This window comes from Panthera tigris, chromosome C1, assembly GCF_018350195.1.
Source record: "Panthera tigris isolate Pti1 chromosome C1, P.tigris_Pti1_mat1.1, whole genome shotgun sequence".
NCBI classification, from domain to species: domain Eukaryota; kingdom Metazoa; phylum Chordata; class Mammalia; order Carnivora; family Felidae; genus Panthera; species Panthera tigris.
The window spans coordinates 177,120,929-177,140,286 of record NC_056667.1 but is presented as its reverse complement, the minus strand read 5'-3'; positions in this window follow the sequence as shown (position 1 = coordinate 177,140,286).

Genomic DNA, 19,358 nt, shown 5'->3' with positions numbered 1-19,358 from the left:
GCCTCAGGGGGAAAAATTGAGGTTCCTGACACTGAGTCGTTCTCTGATTTACTGAGCACATACTCTGCCAGGCACAGAGGATAATACCACGGCTTGGCTAGTAGCCTCGGCCTTTATGACGATAGCATTACAGCAGGAGACACAGAAAGTAAAGGGGAGATTGTGACACAGAATGGCAGGTGCCGAGCTGGGTACAGTGTGCCTCGAGAGGGCGTATGCGGGGGCCCAGCCCTTGAGAAGAACTACCGTGTAACTTGAGACCTAAATGAGGAAACCCCCTTTGGCTCAGAAAGAGGCAGTGAGAAGGGGAAGAGTATTCTAGAAAGAGGGAAAAGCAGGCACTGGATCAAAATCAAAAACGCAGACTAAGTCTGGGGTAATTGCCAACAAAGCAGAAACAACCACACCTCTCTTTTTTTTTTTTCAATCTATTTTCAAAAGGAATCAAAGTAGCAACCATTGGGTGGTGGCGGCGGGGGCGGGAAGCACAGCTTTGTGAGGTTCGCTTATTGTCTAAATGCGCCTCACAGTCTGAAGTTGTTTTTACTTTGAATCCCAGATGTGAAGTCAACACAGTCTTTGCAGTGTTTAGGGCCGGTGGTAACGATAGAGGCTCGCATTTATTGAATGCCAATTATGCCCCAGCAGAGCCCGGAGTATTTTACTCGCAGCTGATTTACTTAAGCCTCCCAGTAATTCAATTATCATCCCATTTTACTGCTGGGAAAACTGACACAGAGAAGTTGAGGAACTTGCCTGAGGTCAAACATCAGTATCAAAGTTGGAATTTGGACCTCAACAGTCTGGTACCAAAGTCTGCTCCTAAGTATGGATTTTGTGCCTGTATTTTGGGATTTACTTTTGGAAGTAAAGGGACTTCCCTTTGGCTTAATAAATTTTAGCCTTAAAAAAAATGAGGCTAAAAGGGAAAATGAAAATGAGATCATGGAGTTTTCTAAGCCATATCAAAGAGTTTTAACTTCTTCATGAGGGGATTGGGAAGTCTTTGAAGGTTTTTAAGCATGGAAATGACATAATCTGATTTGCTTTGTACCATGATCTCTCTGGCTGCAGAGAACAAATGAGGGAGAACAAGGCTTCTGGGCGGGGAGATAGGAGGAGGGATCGGTAACCCAGGTGAGAAACCATACTTGCTTGAGGGTGGATGAGGGTAGGAAAGAGACAGCTGTGCACCTTTGAGGGTATGGAGGAGGCGGGAATAACAGAGCATAGGGATTGACTGGAGATGGGGTTGATGGGGAAGGAGAAGTTGGGGAAGACGCCCACATTTCGGGGTGGATGGTAGGAGCAAACCACAGGACCGGCCAGGACGTGCTGTGTCTAGGGGGCCTGATGTTTACCCAGCAGGTGATATCCAGTAGGCAGGTGGGGGTGAAAATCTCAAGTTCAGGAGAAAGACAGAGCAATTAAAAGTATGGGAGTAGAGGGGAGCCCCACGGCAAGTATGAAATTAAAACAAGGACAGGGAGAGGATTCCCCAAATTTAAGAGATTGGCAGAAGAGAAGTCCACCGTAGAGACAGAACAGCCATTAGAGTGCTAGAAAGTTAGAAGAGCAATGCATCCTGGAGCAAAGGGAAAAAGGCATCAAGAGGGAGCAGAGGTCTAATGCTACAGAGGCCAGAAGAGAAGGTTCTGGAGGCTCCACAGGATGGAACAACAAGGACGTTATCAGTGACTTTGGCGAGAGCTGTTTTCATGCAGAGTGGAGGGAGAGGCCAGACAGCTGCAAAGGGAAAGTGAAAGGGTGGAAATGAGCTGTCAATGTCTAGAGGTTGGGCTGGGAGAGGGAAGAAGAAACTGGGCAGAAGAGTACAGTGGTCACTGTCCTTGTCATCACCTTCACAACTGTTGCTTTTCACAAAGATGTGAGCACAACAACTGATGGAAAGGAGCAGGGAGTCACGAGTTGCAAAGACAGATCCTTGGAGAAGGCAGGATCGAGCTCCCAGGCAGAGAGGAATCCCCGGGTCCACAAGAATGGAGGTGTTAAATTAATGAGCAAAGGAGGCCGCAAAGCTGAGGTGGCTTCTATGCCAAAGCATCCCAAGGCCCACATAATCTAAGCCTGTGAATGCATCACAGTCATGAACTTGAACCCTCAGCACAACCCATCACAACCACCTAGGCTCTAAGCTGTAGCCAGTCAAATCATTTCCTTGCTTTGTGTCCACCTTTTCTCTAGAGAAGTCTTTCCCTACTTGTGGAGTTTTCCTAATTCCTTCTGGTTTGGCCCTGCCTGATATGAATCGAGTTTTGCTCAGATAAACTCTTGAAATGCTTAATATGCCCTGGTTTGTCTTTTAACAGAGGCAAGGAACAAGGACGGACAGCCCTCACTTGGTAGAGGCCGAGCGAGAAGCAGAGACCATGTCTGAGTAACAGCTTCTACTTCGTACGAGCCAGGGGCAAGGTTATCTGCCGAGAGTGAGAAAAAGACATAGAGGAGGTTAGAGAAGATTGTTCCTCTCCCTTGACCATTTGGGTGGGTAGCTCAGTTCCGTGCCTGAAGTTGCCAGTTCACGAACAGTAGCCCTTCGTGTCCTTCTTGCTTTATTATTTTAGAAGAGATAGTTCAATTAAATATCATGGATGGAATTATGCTAGACAGATGGAGTTATAGAAGCAGATAATGGAGGCTGTCACGGAAAAAAAAAAATAAAGAAATTATCCTAACATAAAGAACCTCTTCTGTTGAAATGATGAAAATGTTTTACATAGAATGGATTTTCGAACCTTCCAGTACCTTCGTTTTTGTCTCTTGGCTTTGTCTATTTCTCTCATATTGGACATTGGGGTCTCTGCAATATCTATATGGAGCATTATTTCATAAATGGCCCATTTATGAAATAATTCTTCACTAAATATTTGTGAGGTTGCAAAGTCTTTTTATCGCCTGTAGGCTGTAACAGAATAGTACAATTTTCAGAATTGAGTCAAATTTCTATTTCACATTCCTTCATTTTTTATGACTGTCATCGAAAATACAGTGCATTACGTTGCTTAGATATCCCTTTATCAGATCCTATGTATTAAATGTCATTCAGAATCAAATGCTAAAACTATCTCTTTTGAAGAATTGATATGCTCCCTCTCTCCTTCCTGATAACAAAGATTATGCAACTTACTAAGTCTCTTTCTTTGACACGGCTAGAGGGAAATTCTTGCGTCTCATCAGAGCAACTATATTTACCCTTGTGGTTAGCATATGCCGCCTTTGAATTTTTTCTCATTTGTTAGCCTGAACTGATGCGTAGCACTGGACACAAACCTTTTGGGATACGTGATACAAATAAATTCCTTAAAAGACCAACTTATTCTTGTGGATAGTTGAGAACAATTCACCTTCTCCATGAACACTCATGTGTTTCACCTGGTCTTCATGGCACATAATAAATCCGTTATCAACTCACTACTCAGCCTTGAAAAATTCTCACAATTTAGATTGAATTATGTCCAAATCCTCTAAGTGGCATTCGAACCTCTTATTAAACCACATAGCAACGTACGAAGAAAACAAACAGAAGTAAGATTCATCCATGTTCAAAAAAATTGGGGGGTGGGGGGAACCCAGTGTTTTACCAGATATTTTCGTGCCCATTCCACCTGGCTGTCTTCCAGAAAGTGCCATCCTAATTTTTCTGAGGATAGTTGTAGCTCTGCTTACTCGGTGGTTTTTATTCTTCCGAGTGATTTGTTTTACTCGGTTTATACCATTCGCATGCCTCGTGTTCTTTTCCAGGAGCCAGCCCGTGCTATTGAGAGACGCTTCACATCTGGTACCTTTAAAACTAGCATCTGCATTGCCTGCAATAATTAGCATTTTGCTTTATGGTGCGTCCTGCTTTGCATTTATACTGCACCCTGAATCCAACGACTTGAAGACCCTGACTTGGTTCAGCTATACAACCCTGCTATCTCGCCCAGTATCTCAGAAAGATCTGAAGAAATTTCGTTCAAATTTCACCTAGAAAATGGGTGAAAGTGAAATTAGGCAAGCAAGGCGATAAAGCAGGAACCTAAAATAAGAACACCTGGAGACGAAAACCCTAGTGCTGCAGCTCTAAGCCGCTCTACTTCCCTAAGAATTCCTGAGCACTAATGAGAGCAATTAACACTGCACACAGCTTGCGTCTCCCCGTATCCCGCCTGCTGGTGGACTCTCGGTGACCTGCAGGTCTTCTCCATGCTAGCTTCAGAATAAAGCAAAAATTATTTGTAAGACAACAAAAGGCAGCTATCCTGTTGTCCTACAAAGTTTCCTCTACACTGACTGACACAGGTATTTCAAAAATTGTTCAAGAATACCGCCTTGTCTCCCCAGTAAGCGGCGAACGTTTAAAAGCAATTTTTACAAATGATTCCTACGGTTATATTGTAAGTATTCTGCTTCGCTTCTATAAAAGTCTAACTCCCCTCCCCTCCCATATACCTATACGCCGGGGGATGGGAAAGGAATATATATAAACCCTGTCCCGATCTCAATAGATGGAATTTGGCAACGTGCTTTGCTCTGGCATAGGAACAAGTTATTTCTCTGTTGAAGTTGTGGGTTTAGTCAGAACCCAAAGTGCATCTTCAATCTCATCAGCTTTTCTAGGATGCGGGGCTGTTGTGATGCATTTTAGAATTTTTCCTGCGTTTATACGATGATTCACAACTTGCGGTTTAAAATAAATGAGTTGTTCCAACATCCCCCTTTCCCCAGTAGGTTAAGACTGCGCCCTTATCATGTACAAAATCTCCATGATCTGTTGGAGTCTATTTCTGAACTTCCTATTTATTCCTCTGGTCTGTCTAGCTATGCACCGGAAGAGTGTTGCATTACATTCTGTGGCTCTGTAATAGGTTTAATATCTGGTCTCTGTTCAGTGTTGTTTCTCAGAATTTCATGAGCTCTTTCTGTTTATTTTTCTACAAATCCATTTGCACCAACATGCATATTTTAAAAATTTGCTTGTAATCCTTTTATTGACCTGCCAATTTATAAGTTAGTTTGGTAAGAATGATCTTGTTACTATTACTGTAAGACATAGTATTCAATTTGTTCAGCAAATTTTTGGTACCTCTTAACAGTGTTCTAAACATTATACAGATCATGTATATACTTTATTAAATGTATTCCTAGGTATTTTATTTTTTTGCTGCTACTATGTATAGAATTTTTACAAATTATTTTAGCTCTTAAAACTGATTGTTATTTATAAATGAAACTATTGGTTTATATGGATAAATGTTTACCATGCTAGTTATTTAATCTCTTATTTTTAGTATTTTCTTTTCAGTTAGTTCTTGTGTTTTCCAGGTATATAATAATATCACCAAATAACAGTGATTTTTTTAACTTCCTTAAAATTTCTGTGACTGTATTAGCTTTCTTTAATAGTATAATTACATAGATTAATACCTCCAGTGACAGGATGAATAAAAGTGATGAGAATGAGAATTGATACCTTGTTTCTGCTTAGAGGAGGTAGCCAACTAGAAAAAAAAATATATATATATATATCCATAACTTGTACTTAATACATTATACAATTCATAAACTCAAGAACAACTCGAAATCCATCAAAAATATCCATGTGCACAATTAAATCATAGGATAAAATATGGGAGAATTTCTTCATAAACCTCATTTCAAAGATTTTTTTTCAAAATATTCTTCAAAATCCAGGAGCCATAAAAGGAAATACTGATAATTGTTTACATTAAAAAAGATTTCTACCTGGAAAATACAATAAAAACAAAAGCAAAAGATAAAAAATAAATGGGCAACAACAAAAAAAATCTTTACAATTCATATAATAGAGAAACAACTACGTTAATGTATAAAATGCTCCTCAAAATAATTTAAATAATTAAAAACCAATAACCGAAGAGGAAAAAAATGATATAAACAGAGCTCACAGAAGTGAAATACAAATGTCTTATATAGTCTTATGAAAAGATGCTCAGACCCAATCTCACAATAAGAGAAATGCAAATTAAATGACACTAATACCCTGTCTCACCTATCATGTATCATGAATACAATCTAAAAGCTTGATAATACACTATTCTAGCAAGTCTAGAGGGAAATATTTTCAGACTTTATTCATAGAAATATAAATGGCTGAAATCTTTTTTAAAAATTTTTTTTTAATGTTTATTTTTGAGACAGAGAGAGACAGAGCACGAACCGGGGAGGGTCAGAGAGAGGAAGACACAGAATCCGAAGCAGGCTCCAGGCTCTGAGCCGTCAGCACAGAACCCCATGCGGGCTCAAACTCACGAACTGTAAGATCATGACCTGAGCCGAAGTCAGAGGCTCAACTGACTGAGCCACCCAGGCGCCCCTAAATGGCTGAAATCTTACGAATGGTAATTTGACAATATATATAAACATCATAAATCCAAATACCACTGGACTCAGTGGACCTTATGGACCTTCTGCTTCTGGGTATTTATCCTACTGACATATTTGCCCATGTGTAAAATGAATAATGTACAAGATTATTCATTATATAAAGAATATATATATATATATATATATATGTGCACACACACACACACACACACACACAATGGAATATTACTCAGCCATAAGAAAGGATGATATCTTGCCATTTGCAACAACATGGATGGAGCTAGAGAGGATTATGCTAAATGAAACTAGTCAGTCAGAGAAAGACAAATAACATATGATTGCACTCATATGTGGAATTTAAGAAACAAAGCAAACAAAAGGAAAAAAAGAGACAAACTAAAAATCAGACTGTTACCTACAGAGACTAAACCGATGGTTCCCAGAGGGGAGGTGGGTCCGGGGATGGAGAAAATAGGTGAAGAGGGTTAAGAGTACATGTGTAGTAATGAACACTGTGATTTATATGGAACTCTTGAATCACTATGTTATACACTTGAATATAATGCTGTATGTTAAGTACACTGGAATTTTAAAAAAGATTCTTCATTATAGTACATTATAAGGACAAATGATTCTTAAGAGCAATCATTCTTAAGAACAAACGATTGGAAACATCCCTAACGTTTATCTAGAACAGACTGGTTGAATGCTTATCTGTGCAATGGAATATGCAGCTAGATAAAAGAATGAAGAACTTCAGTGTCCAAATCTGGAAAGTTTTTGAAGATATGGGTTAGATGAAAACAAAAATATTAATGGAGGCATTATAGTATACCGTTTCTTTTTAAAAGAATAATGAGGAAATAATAAAGAACCTGTATTTGTATTTGCTTTTGTATACGTGAACAAATTGTAGAAGGGAGCACAATAAACTATGAACAATGGCAGTGGAGTAAGAACTCGACAAATTGGGGACAGGGATGGGAGAAAGGTATTCCATGTTATATATTTTCTCTTTCTTTCTTTCTTTCTTTCTTTCTTTCTTTCTTCATTCACTTATTCATTCATTCATACATTCATTCATCCATTCAAGTTTTACAACCAATTAATTTTTTTTTTTTACATAAAGCAGTGATTGTCAGGGGGTTGACTACAGAAAAGTAGGCCAAAATTCCCCTTCCATATCAATTGAAAAGTAAGCAAAGTATGTCAAGGAATTTCTCCCAGAGGTGGCCTAGATAGACTGAGATTGAAGCAAATCACCAAGAGCTAATTGGTAATCTTCTTTCCAAGAAAGCACACAGCCCACAAATTCACCTAATGTTGTAAGAGCTATTAATAGCCCATGCTAAATTTTTGTGCAAACTAGAAATAAGCCTTCCCCCCTCCCACCTTTCAGGAAGACTCAGGTCCCCCAGCCTGGGCAAGTAACAAGGTATTTATGATAATTTTTAGATAACGCCTCTTACTCTTAGTGGAAGCAGTCCTGCTCAAGGTTACACAGCTCAGCCAGCAAGAATCTAGATTGCAGCCCCCACTTAGCCAAGTGCCCTCACCCAACCAATAAGAGTTGTAAGAAATTGAGGCAAGAAACAGAAAGGGACTTGACTTGGACTTCTTGCACCACTACACCAGCATCATGGGAGCAGGCCACCTCAAGTAGAGATAAATCAGGATTTTTGCTGACCCCAATTTCCTGTTACGGATTCCCCTTTCCCAGTGATGAAATAGTTGTATAAATTAAAGGAGAATTTTTCCCAAAAAGAGAGAGAGAGGGGGAGGAAGGAAGGAAGGAAAGAAGGAAAAGGAGAGAAAGATGGATGCAAAGAGGAGGAAGGAAGAGAGGGAAGGAAAAAGGAAGGAAGGGATTATAGAAAAATTAGGAACTCCTCGCCCTAGAGTCAGTTTCAGGCTGCATGAAAACACTCCAAGGCAGAAGCACTGAGCTGAAGAAATACGTGAAACCACACCAAAGGGAGCACAGACAGGCAGCTTCTCCCCAACTGACAAATTCATCCTGACTCTGAGGCATTTCCCTAAAACAGAAGGACATTTGCCCAGATTGGCAGGAAGATAACAGGATATGATGTCATGTGCCTAAAAGCTATCACTAGGTTAAAAGGAAGATCAGATATGGAAACCTGGGAGCTGGGTTCAACAAGTATGTAAATTGCTGTTCTCCTTCTGGGACTGCCCATGCCATGATTTTCTTCATTCCATGTCTTCCTGTCTGCCTAATAACCAAACTATTAATATGAATCTATATTATCTCTTTTTTTTATCTTAAGATATAAGGATATAAAAGTAGGAGTAAAAATATCAAGCCAAACAGTGAGCAGTCCCAAAGAGAATGTGCCTCTTAAATTTTGTTCAAGTAACAGGTCAAAATAGAGCTGCCTTCTATCAAAGATAAGTATACAAAAAAATAAAGTGTTTAGCCCTTGAAAAATTTTGGCAAGAAAGTAAAGATAACATGATAAAGCTGGAAGAGTGTGTTTTTACAAAGATTTGTTCCAAGGAACAAACATTTTAGAACATTGTTTTCATAATATTTAAAATAGAAGATAAGATAGAGGAAGATAAATTTGAAGGGAAGGTGACTGCACTTGGGGAAAAAAAATGTAAAGAATATAAGGTAATTAATCATGTCATGGCAGTATTTAAAATATCACTTACAGCCATGAGGAACTAAATTGCCACGCAAAACATTAAATCTTCTGGGTAGGTATCCAAAGAAAACAAAGTCACTGTCAAAGAGATATCTGGACTCCCAAGTTCACTATGGTATTGTTCACAACAGCCAGGGCATGAAACAACCTAAATATCCATCAACAGGTGAATGGATTACATATATATTATATATATGTATATATATACATATATGTATATGTATACATATATGTATATATACATAATACATAATATATACATATATATACATATATACATATGTATATATATTATGTATATATAATATATATATATTATATGTGTGTGTATATGTGTATATAATGGATATATATGTATATTTGTGTGTATCCATGTGTAGCAACAGAGATGGATCTTGAGGGCATTATGCTCAGTGAAATCAGTCAGGCAAAAGAAAGAGAAGAGAAAGAAAACAAATATTGACAGTTAAAGCAAATACTTCAGAGAAAGAAAACAAATACTGTATGATCTCATTTATATGTGAATCTAAAAAACACTCGTAGAAAAAGAGATCAGATTTGTGGTTATAGCAGGGGGAGGGAGGGAACTGGAGGAAGGTGGTCAAAAGGTAGAAACCTCAAGTAAGTTACCAGATACATAAGCAGGGGGATGTAATATACAACATGATGATGACAGTTAACACTACTCTATGGTATATTGGACAGTTTCTAACAGAGTAGATCCTAAAAGTTCTCATCTCATCTCATGATAACTGTATGAAGATATGGGTATTAACTAAACTTAGGGGGTGGCAATTATTTCACAATATATGTAATATACACAAGCCAAGACATTACGGTGTATACCTTAAACTTATACAGTGCTGTAATGTCAACTCTATCTCAATAAAGCTAAAAGAAAACATATCTGGGATATGGAGACAGATTTGACATGTTTCTCCAGAAAACAAAGGTAAAGGAAAAAGAAATGAAAAGTCAGAGAAAAACGATAAAATAGAGGAGCAAGCAGCAGAAATCTGACATCTAGATAATTGATCTTCCTGGAAGAGAAAATAGAACACCCCAGTCCACAGCCATTTGAGAAATAGGGCTTTAAACTTCCAGCATTCTCCTCCAGGTTATTCTTGCTAAAAACAGAATGCTAGCTCGAATGTGCCATGCATTGACCTCCTTGCCTAGATTGTGGGTTGTTTTCCTTAGGAGCCAAATATGAGGATAGCAACCCCAATTTTTTATCTTAAAAAAGAATAACTGTATTTATTAGGTAAAAATAAGAAAGACAGTGCTAAAATATACTGATTTGGATATTGACTAGTAACAATCAGAATGATAATAACAACTTAGATATATTAAATATTTTCTATTTATCAGAGACAAAGCAAACATCATTTAATCTAATAATCACTGCAGTCCTATTTGGAAAGTATTATAATCGTCACCGTCTTACTGATTAGCAACCTAAAGCTTAGCAGAATTAACTGATTGGTCAAAGATCACCCAGTCAGAAGGAAGAGCAGAGATTTGAGCCTAGTTTATCTTTCTTTGCAATCCACCCTCTTAACCACCGTGTCATTGCCATGTGACAATGGTTCCGAAAGTCCAGGTTATCCTAGACTGTGATGTTCATTCCCAAGATGTTCCCTTTCCGCTGGCTCTAGAGCCTGTATTTCCAGGTGCAGCCAATGAAGAATCAGGACAGACTGAGCCTCTAGTGTGAGCAAATCAGCCCCCTAAGGTCTTTGCCTGTTAAGTTGTGATTATTTTTATAATATGTACATTTATAGCTCCTAATTGGCCACAGCCCAGAGCTATATTCATCATTGAATAAACCGTGGTACTGGGTGTAAGTGAAATCCTGGACTGCTCCAAATGACATAACAAAAGAGACACGGGGTAGGAGGAGACAGAGGGTAGACATAGACTCTGAGAGTAAAAGTAGCTTTCCAATTAACCACACAGGTTGCAAAGGATCTGGCACTTCCAGCAGCTTGGACAGCACTATCTGCATCAAAGAGGTCATAAATCCAGAGGACAATATCCAGAGGACAATAAAAATAACCAGAGGACAATAAAATTGTCTCCAGATTTGGCCTTACTGATGGTATATCCCATAATCACTAACTTGGTTCTAAGAGCCTGCTGCTTTTTATGTAAAATGTCACATGAACTGACTGAGTCAATTTATAAATTGAAAGGAAAATGTTGATTTCTCCCAGACCAATAGAATAGAATAGAAAATTGTATCAATAATATAATAGGGGAGGCTGCGTCTCGGTGGCACAGTCAGATAAATGTCTGACGTCAGCTCAAGTCATGATTTCACAGTTCGTGAGTTTGAACCCGTGTCGGGCTCTGTGCTGACAACTCAGAGCTTGGAGCCTGCTTCAGATTCTGTGTGTGTCTCTCTCTCTGCCTCTCCCCCACTCATGCTTTGTCCCTCTGTCTCTTTCAAAAATAAACGAACATTAAAAATATACATGTGTATATATCCGTGTGTGTATATACACATATGTGTGTGTGTGTGTATACACATAAAATAGGAAAAAAAATCCCTGAAAAGAATAAAATAAATAAACCTGCAGAATTATAGGACACACCTGTATGTCAATCAAAACAATGAAAATGACCAACACTTTGACATATCCCTCCCCAAATTATTGAATTTCTAGGATGAGAAGGAAACTCACAAGAATCCAGGCAGGAAAAGAAGGTGACCTAGAATGAGTAAGAAAACGTCAGGCTGACCTCAGACTTCTCCCCTGAAACATTAGATTCTAGTTGGAAATGAAGCAGCGTCTATACCCTATATACAATATTCTTCTCCTGAAGTTTGAGTGCACATTGGCATGAGAAAGCTCCACTGAGTCCTGCTATGCATGTGGGAAAAATGATCAAACATTAAGTTGTTTACACATATTATCCGACTTCTCATAGCCTCCATGAGGGTGATGTTATTATTGTTTTACAATAGAGGACGCTGAAGCACAGGGAACCTGGTAAAGCGCCTGAGGTCACTTATCTGGAAAGTAACAGATGCTATGATTTGCACTCAGGCCCTCCAGCTCCAAAATCGGTACATTTAGCCCTTATGCTAAAATCACTGAAAAGAAAAGATAATGTACAAGTACCGTACCAGTCATAGTCCTACAATCAGTCCGTTTTGGATGGCCCCCACTCAGATCTTAGGTTTTACCTGAAATGTAAGTCTGTCAGGGAAATCTCTATGACCTCTTCAGACCAGGGCTACCAGTCAGGGCATAACTAGGAAATAAGAGCTCTCTAGGTATTTCAAACAAAAGGGATTTAATACAAAGAACTGGTTACAAAGGTGGTGAAAAAACTGTGAAGCTAAATAGGGAAGAGTGAGGCAAGAGACGAGTAACAGAATAGCAGCGGGAAGTTACCATGGTCTCCATGGAATAAAGGGCAATGTCAACAAGCAGTGTCTCAGAGACCATGGCTATTCAGAGGAAGCGAGGGCCACTAGGTGAGGGACTTTCTGATGGGATCTGGACACCCAGAGAGGATGCAGCTATTGCTGGAGAGACCAGAAGAGGCGGATACAGAAGGGGAGAAACACGCTGGATTCTCCTCCTCTCTGCTTTCCAGTCTCCTGCCCAGTGTCTCCCACTGGCTGAACCTGTCTGAAAGGCATAGATAAGGAAAGCTGGGCAACCTTGCTCCCTGTGACACAGGGCAGAGCAGGGCAAGAATAGCGACTGCCATTAAACTTACCCTCTATACCACCAAATACCCACATAAAATCCCTAATAAGGGATAAGGGATCACCTTATCCTTATATAAGGATAAGGGGACACCTTATCCTTATAACCATTTGTTCAGTGTTTGCCTTCACGGCAATGGCCATGACCATGAACCTTTTAGATCACCCTTCTGAAAAGAACTTGTCCATTTAGCTGACAGACCCCAGCCTCCATACCTATTGGATCCACCGTGGCATTCACACCAAGGCCATACTTTTCCAAGGTTGCTCTGAGCCAATGACCAAACACAATAGAGGTATTACAGCTGGGCCATTCCTGGCCAATGTGACCAATATGACTCCTATAATGAGTAAGTTTTGCTCCGGGTTCCCCATCAGGTGAGCTGAGACTTTCACAAATCTACCCTGCGGACTTAGGTTCTTCCCACCTTATCCTCTCTTCTTGTGATATTGTCAGATTCACTCATGTTCTGAGGCTGTTCTCATCTACCCCTACTCCCTTCTCCACGATCCATTCGTTACAGGTCTTTTCTCCCATCTCTTTCCTTTCTAATTCCGTCTTGGCATATGCTTTCCTGAAAACCCACCAAACTATAATCTTCTGGAGAGAAGAGAATGTGTACATCTCCTTCACTGCTAAAGTCCCATGACCCAGTATAATACCTGGTACCTAGCTGGCACTCAACACGTATCTAATGAAAACCTGCTAAATGTTTGAAGGACTGAAATGGCACCACACAATAAATCTTTAGCAATAAGTATTAATCACGAACAGATTTGAAACAAGTAGTAAATAACTCGCCTTCCAATGAGGATTGGAAGTCATCTTGCCATTTGCATCTTGCTCCCATATAAAAAAGAATTCCGTATCAATCATTAAAGCCAATAATACCCAAACATTCCTAGACTTGACATAGGGGATAACTCTTAGAATTCATTCTTGGTTTCCAAGTAAAGCAAATAACTTTTAAGTTGGTATTTCAAAATCCTTAGATTTTCACTGTTCGCTGAAAGATATGTGTATTCAACAGCTAGAGAACAAAGGATCCAGACTACATAAGGTCAGAAGACAAGATTATTAATAGAATTATTCCTATAGTCAGGGAACTAAACAGTACAGAATCCAATTTAACTGCCCCTCACCCCACTGGCCCCTTATTTGAGTCTCACTCTTTTTTTTTCCACTTTTTCAGAGAGGCAAACATTTAAAATATCTGAATCAAAGCTGAGATTACTAAAACCAAGCACACAGTGTTACAGAGTGCTAGCAATTTTCTTTCATCTTATTCCACAAAACCAAGAGAAAGATAAGAAGATAGGATGTCGAGAGAAATAATAGGCATCATGTTAAGTGCCAAACTCTTTTTAAAAAGCCTCCTTTGCCACAAAGATTAACCCCTTCCTAAGACAAGAATTTGAACTAGGCAAACATTTTTGTGCTTTTGTTTGGAATTTCTGGAAAAAAAAAATCTGGGCTTACTTTGCACAATGAATATACATTCATTCACAGGTTCAATGTCTGTCATCTTTCCAAAATTAATTGTATAAATTAAGTTAAAAAAATACACACTCATTCCCTTTGACCTGTACTTCTCGTTAATTGGTCAGTAAATCTACAGACTTAGTGAGATTCAGGTTTTATTTTTTGGGCAAGAATATTTCAAAGGTGGTGCTGTGAACTTCCATTGAGGGGCACATAATGTCTGGTCACTGTCCATTTTACCACGGTAGCAGACAATGATTCCCAATGTCCAGCTCCATCAGGTCAGTGGGAGTTACAAAATGTGACTGTAATATTATTTTTGTCTTTATTTATTAACTGGAATGCTTTGTAAAGGGAAACCATCTCATTAATAATCTGGTTATCTCCATTACGATCAGTATAGGAAAAGCAGGATAAAAGCTTGATTCTATTAATTTACTTACCAGCTTTCAAAATAATAAAATTGGAGCCATACAATCCTCCGAAGGTGACTGATGAATTTTTCTTTCTTTTTTATTTTAGTGTCATTATGAAATCATTTCTTTAAATATATTTGATACGTTTAAATTGGTTTAATTCATTACAACTGTTATCTTTATTCATGCACAAATTAGTTCATCTTTAGTCAGTGACAACCCACTCAAGTTGGTTCCTGAGTCTTTTTAAAACAACCCTTGCATTGTAAATCAGCAGTATAGGCATGGAATCAGAAAAAAGAAGATTATGGAAAAACAGAGCCATCTTATACCCTTAAAAAAAAAAGAACAAGAGGAATACAGAGATAGAAACAGAGAAATGGACAAGAGATTTATTGAATAAAAGACAATGAAAACACACCTATTAGGATGGCTATTACAACACACACACACACACACACACACATATGCACATACATACCATCCATAGAGATTGATATTCACAAACAGACCTGACCCCTCTTCTCCCCCTACCCCTTGGAGCCCAGTATTTTAGATAACTTGATCTTATGTAATTTTTCATTTCAGATTTTAAAAATAAAATTCTATTGATCATCTTAAAAAAAAAAAACAAACAGCAAAAAAGGGGAGCCTGGGTGGCTCAGTCGGTTAAGCATCAGACTTTTGATTTTGCCTCAGATCACCATCTCACAGTTTGTGAGATCAAGCCCACATCAGGCTCTGTGCTGACAGTGTGGAGTCTGCTTGGGATTCTCTTTCTCCCTGTCTCTCTGCCTCTCCCCCACTCGTGCTCTCTTTCTATCTCCGTCTCTCAAAATAAATAAACTTTAAAAAAATCACATATTGGTGAGGATGTAAAGAAACTCTTTTGCATTGTTGAACTGAAGGCAAGGTCTCTAAGAGATATTCGTACACCCATATTCATAGCAGCATGATCCACAACGGCCAATCGAAGCAGCAATTCAAGCGTCCATCAATGGATGGACGGATAAACAAAATGTGATATATACATGCGATGGAATAGTATTCAGCATTAAAGAAGAAGGAGGTTCTGACACATGCCACAATGCGAATGAAACTTGAGGACATTGCGCTAAGTGAAATAGGCAAATTACAAAAAAAAAAAAAAAAAAGAAAAGAAAAAGAAAAGCAAATACTCTATGCTCTGCCTATACGAGGCACCGAGGGTACTCAAATTCATAGGAGGAGGTAGAATGGGGTTGCCAGGACCCGAGAGGAAGGCGGAAGGGGGAATTGGTGTTTAATGAGTACAGAGTCTCATTTATGCAAGGTGAAATGAGTTGTGCAGAATGGTGCTGATGGGTGCACGTGGTGAATGTACTTAATACCACTGAACCGTACTCTTAAAAATGGTTAAGATGGCAAACTTTATGTTACATGTTTTTTACCACGATTTAAAAAAAGACCTGTGGGATGCAACAAATTGCATTATTATTTGGATCTGGATTCAAACCACGTGAAAAAAAAAAAAAAAGAAAGAAAGAAAGAAAAGAAAAGGAGAGCGTAGCATAGTTTGCATTCCCCACGGGCTTGAGATTCTACTCCAGGAAACAGAATCGTGGGAACAGGGAAGTATTACTGGGAAGGAGGAAAAGCCGATAGGAACGTACATTGGGAGGTGGCTACGCACAGGGGCTGATTTTGCCAGGGCCTCTGAAAAGCGCGTGGCAGGCTGCCGACAATTGTCTTCTTGCAGGACAGGAGGTGGAATCCTCCTCCACAGAGTCCTCCCGGGTAGTGTAATGTCACCCTGGGTTTTTATGACCTGCCCTGTGGGGCCACAGTGTGCACCCAATGGTGTGGTGACTCCTTTGGTGCAGAAGGACATGGGACTCGGACTTAGAGTAAGACCGCCAGCGAGACGGAGCTTCAGCTGCCATCAAACTCTGAGGCTGAAATCAGAGAGGGCTCAGACAGTGTGGTAGAAGACCCTAAGGGCTTTCCCATGGGAAGAGCAGGCAGGAAGGAAGGATCCAGAGTGCATATTGTGCATATTGACAATGCAGAAGAATGATCATTAACTTTTTTTAGATCGGATCATTATATGGCGGTGTGTTTAAGAGACAAAAGAAAATTCTTGTTTTATAAATACATTCTGAAATGCTTACAGATGAATTAGTAAGATATCTGGGACTTGCTCCAAAATAAATAGAGAGGGAATACTTTTCTCTGTCAATGGGGAAAACAGAAATGAAAGTGACCATTAGTTAATACTTGTTGAAGCAAAGTCGTAAGTACATAAGAGTTTACTATCTTTCTATCGGTGCATTAAATGTTTCCATAGTAAAAACTTTTAATGTAATGGCTTCACAACATTTATAAAGATAGCCTCCTAAATTCACTGAGCTCAAAATGTATAACTTTCTGTTTACTGTTTTTATTGATCAGTCATGAAAATTATTTTCCATTCCCAAATTCTAAAAGATTTCTTAGGTGTGGGTCTCAGGTTTTTTTTTTTTAATATTTAAAAAAAATTTTTTAAATGTCTATTTATTTTTGAGAGAGACAGAGACAGAATGCGAGTGGGCTAGGAGCAGAGAGAGAGGGAGACAGAACCCAGAGCAGGCTCCAGGTTCTGAGCTGTCAGCACAGAGCCTGACGCGGGACTCGAACTCACAAACTGTGAGGTCATGACCTGAGCCTGAAGTCGGACGCTCAACCGACTGAGCCACCCAGGCGCCCCTGTGGGTCTCATGTTCTGAAAAAGATAATTTCCATCCACAAAGTTGGAAAATGTTTGCAATTAAAATCACAGCTAGAGAGAACTAGACAGACCGTAAAATGTTAATTGCTCATGCAGTGTAATTCTTGACTACTTATATTTTTGTATTGTTCCCTGCTGCCCCAAAATACTGTGAGATTCAAAATGGACTCTTAGGCCACCGTATCTTTCACTATAGATCGATATTATAAATCCTCAAATTAGAGAGACAACAAGCAAGTCTTTGTTGCACTGTGGCTGCAAGTTCCAGAAACTAAGTGAGATGGGAACCCGAAATTACTATAATGAACCGCAGGTGTTGTTTCCTCAGAAAACGTGAAGACGTGTCCCCAAAGGCAAATAGATGCCTTGCGTTACCTTTTCTGGACAATTTACTTTTCTGAATGATGGCATTTCACCTATCTCTACATTGATTACAGTTCTTTGGTGGCACAGCAGCAGGAACCCGCTGTTGCCAACCTAATCTAGAAAGGAAATGATTTGAGGGACACAGGAAAACTTCCAGTATAAGGAGAGGCTGACAAAAGCCACCGACAAAAGGCAGAGACCTGAGCAACATCAGATACCGTGGTGGCAGGAACAAATGGATGCTGACTCAGGGCACCACCACCAGGGTGAATGGCCTAGAACGATCCCCAAGCTTTTACCCCTCTTAGGCTCAAGATTTTTTCTCCCCCAGAAGTCTCCGTGGTGTAGTTTGGGCTGGGGTCCCTGCCTTGGTCTGGATGGACCATCCTTGTATGGCTGTATCTGTAAGGAGGAGTATTTCCCCAAAGCAAAACAGGACCGAAAAAGGAGATTTGAGGGTACAGGCTGGGCAGGCAAAGCAGCAGAGGCCTTGTCCCATCTCCCTCACTGGACTGCAGGAGGCCCCTTCCTCTCACTAGCCCCAGAACACGGCTCAGTGCCTGGTTATGGCATGTGCCTAGTGGATGTTAACCCTGGGCCACAGTGGATACCGCCAAAAGCACGGACCCGAGGACGTGGAGAGGCGGTGCTCTCCCATACAACTTGACAAAATCAGATGCGTTAGAAGACAACAGATAAACCCAAGCAGCTTAGAGCCAAACAGAAATAGCAGGGGAGGAAGAAACAAGACAGAAGTACATTTTAGGTAGAAAGTAATCGGAGGGAGCACATCCTTTAAACAAAGTTTTGCTAAAATGAAAGACCAAGGGGCTGAGTGTACCCATTTATCAATTAGGCAATTTCTTGATTGACGACTCGGGGTCCGCACATTGACTTATTTGTGGAACCCCAACTTCAAGATAAAATTACAATGTGGGACTTCCCCACTCGTGACTACAGTACCTCCTACAGTGAACTATTGATCACGTATTGATCTGGAAGATACATTCCTACATATCTTTGTCAGTATTATCGTTTCCAAACATGAAGGACAGCAATATTTAGCCATCAGTATGAGGGACTACTATATATTGAGGAAGCACAATTAGACAAGAAGCATTCTCTATTGAAATTGAGAATGTTATGTGAACAATTATATAAAATATGTCACTGCCTAGCCATTTGTAAATCAACATTGTAGTCCATTAATATGAATATGCAATTTATGAAAGGCTGTGAGTACAAAGGTCTTTTTAAAAGTAGGTCACTTCAATAGCAACATACATGCAGGAGTAAATATTGTCTCACATTCCATTCGTGCAAACATGAATATATGCGATGCAGTCAAATAATTTTGCACCAGAATATACATGAAAAATAAGTCACTGAAATAATGTTCAGATTCTGAGGTAAGCATCCATAAAAATGCTGGCTAATTCTAAAACAACCAAAATGTGCTTTCCCTGTACAGACACAGAACCACCCAAACGCTAAGGAGAAGGTTGGATTATCTATTATCCATCACTGGCTTGTTCTGAAAAGTTTAAATACTCCTGCACTTTTCTAATTATTTCTGTTTCTCTACAAA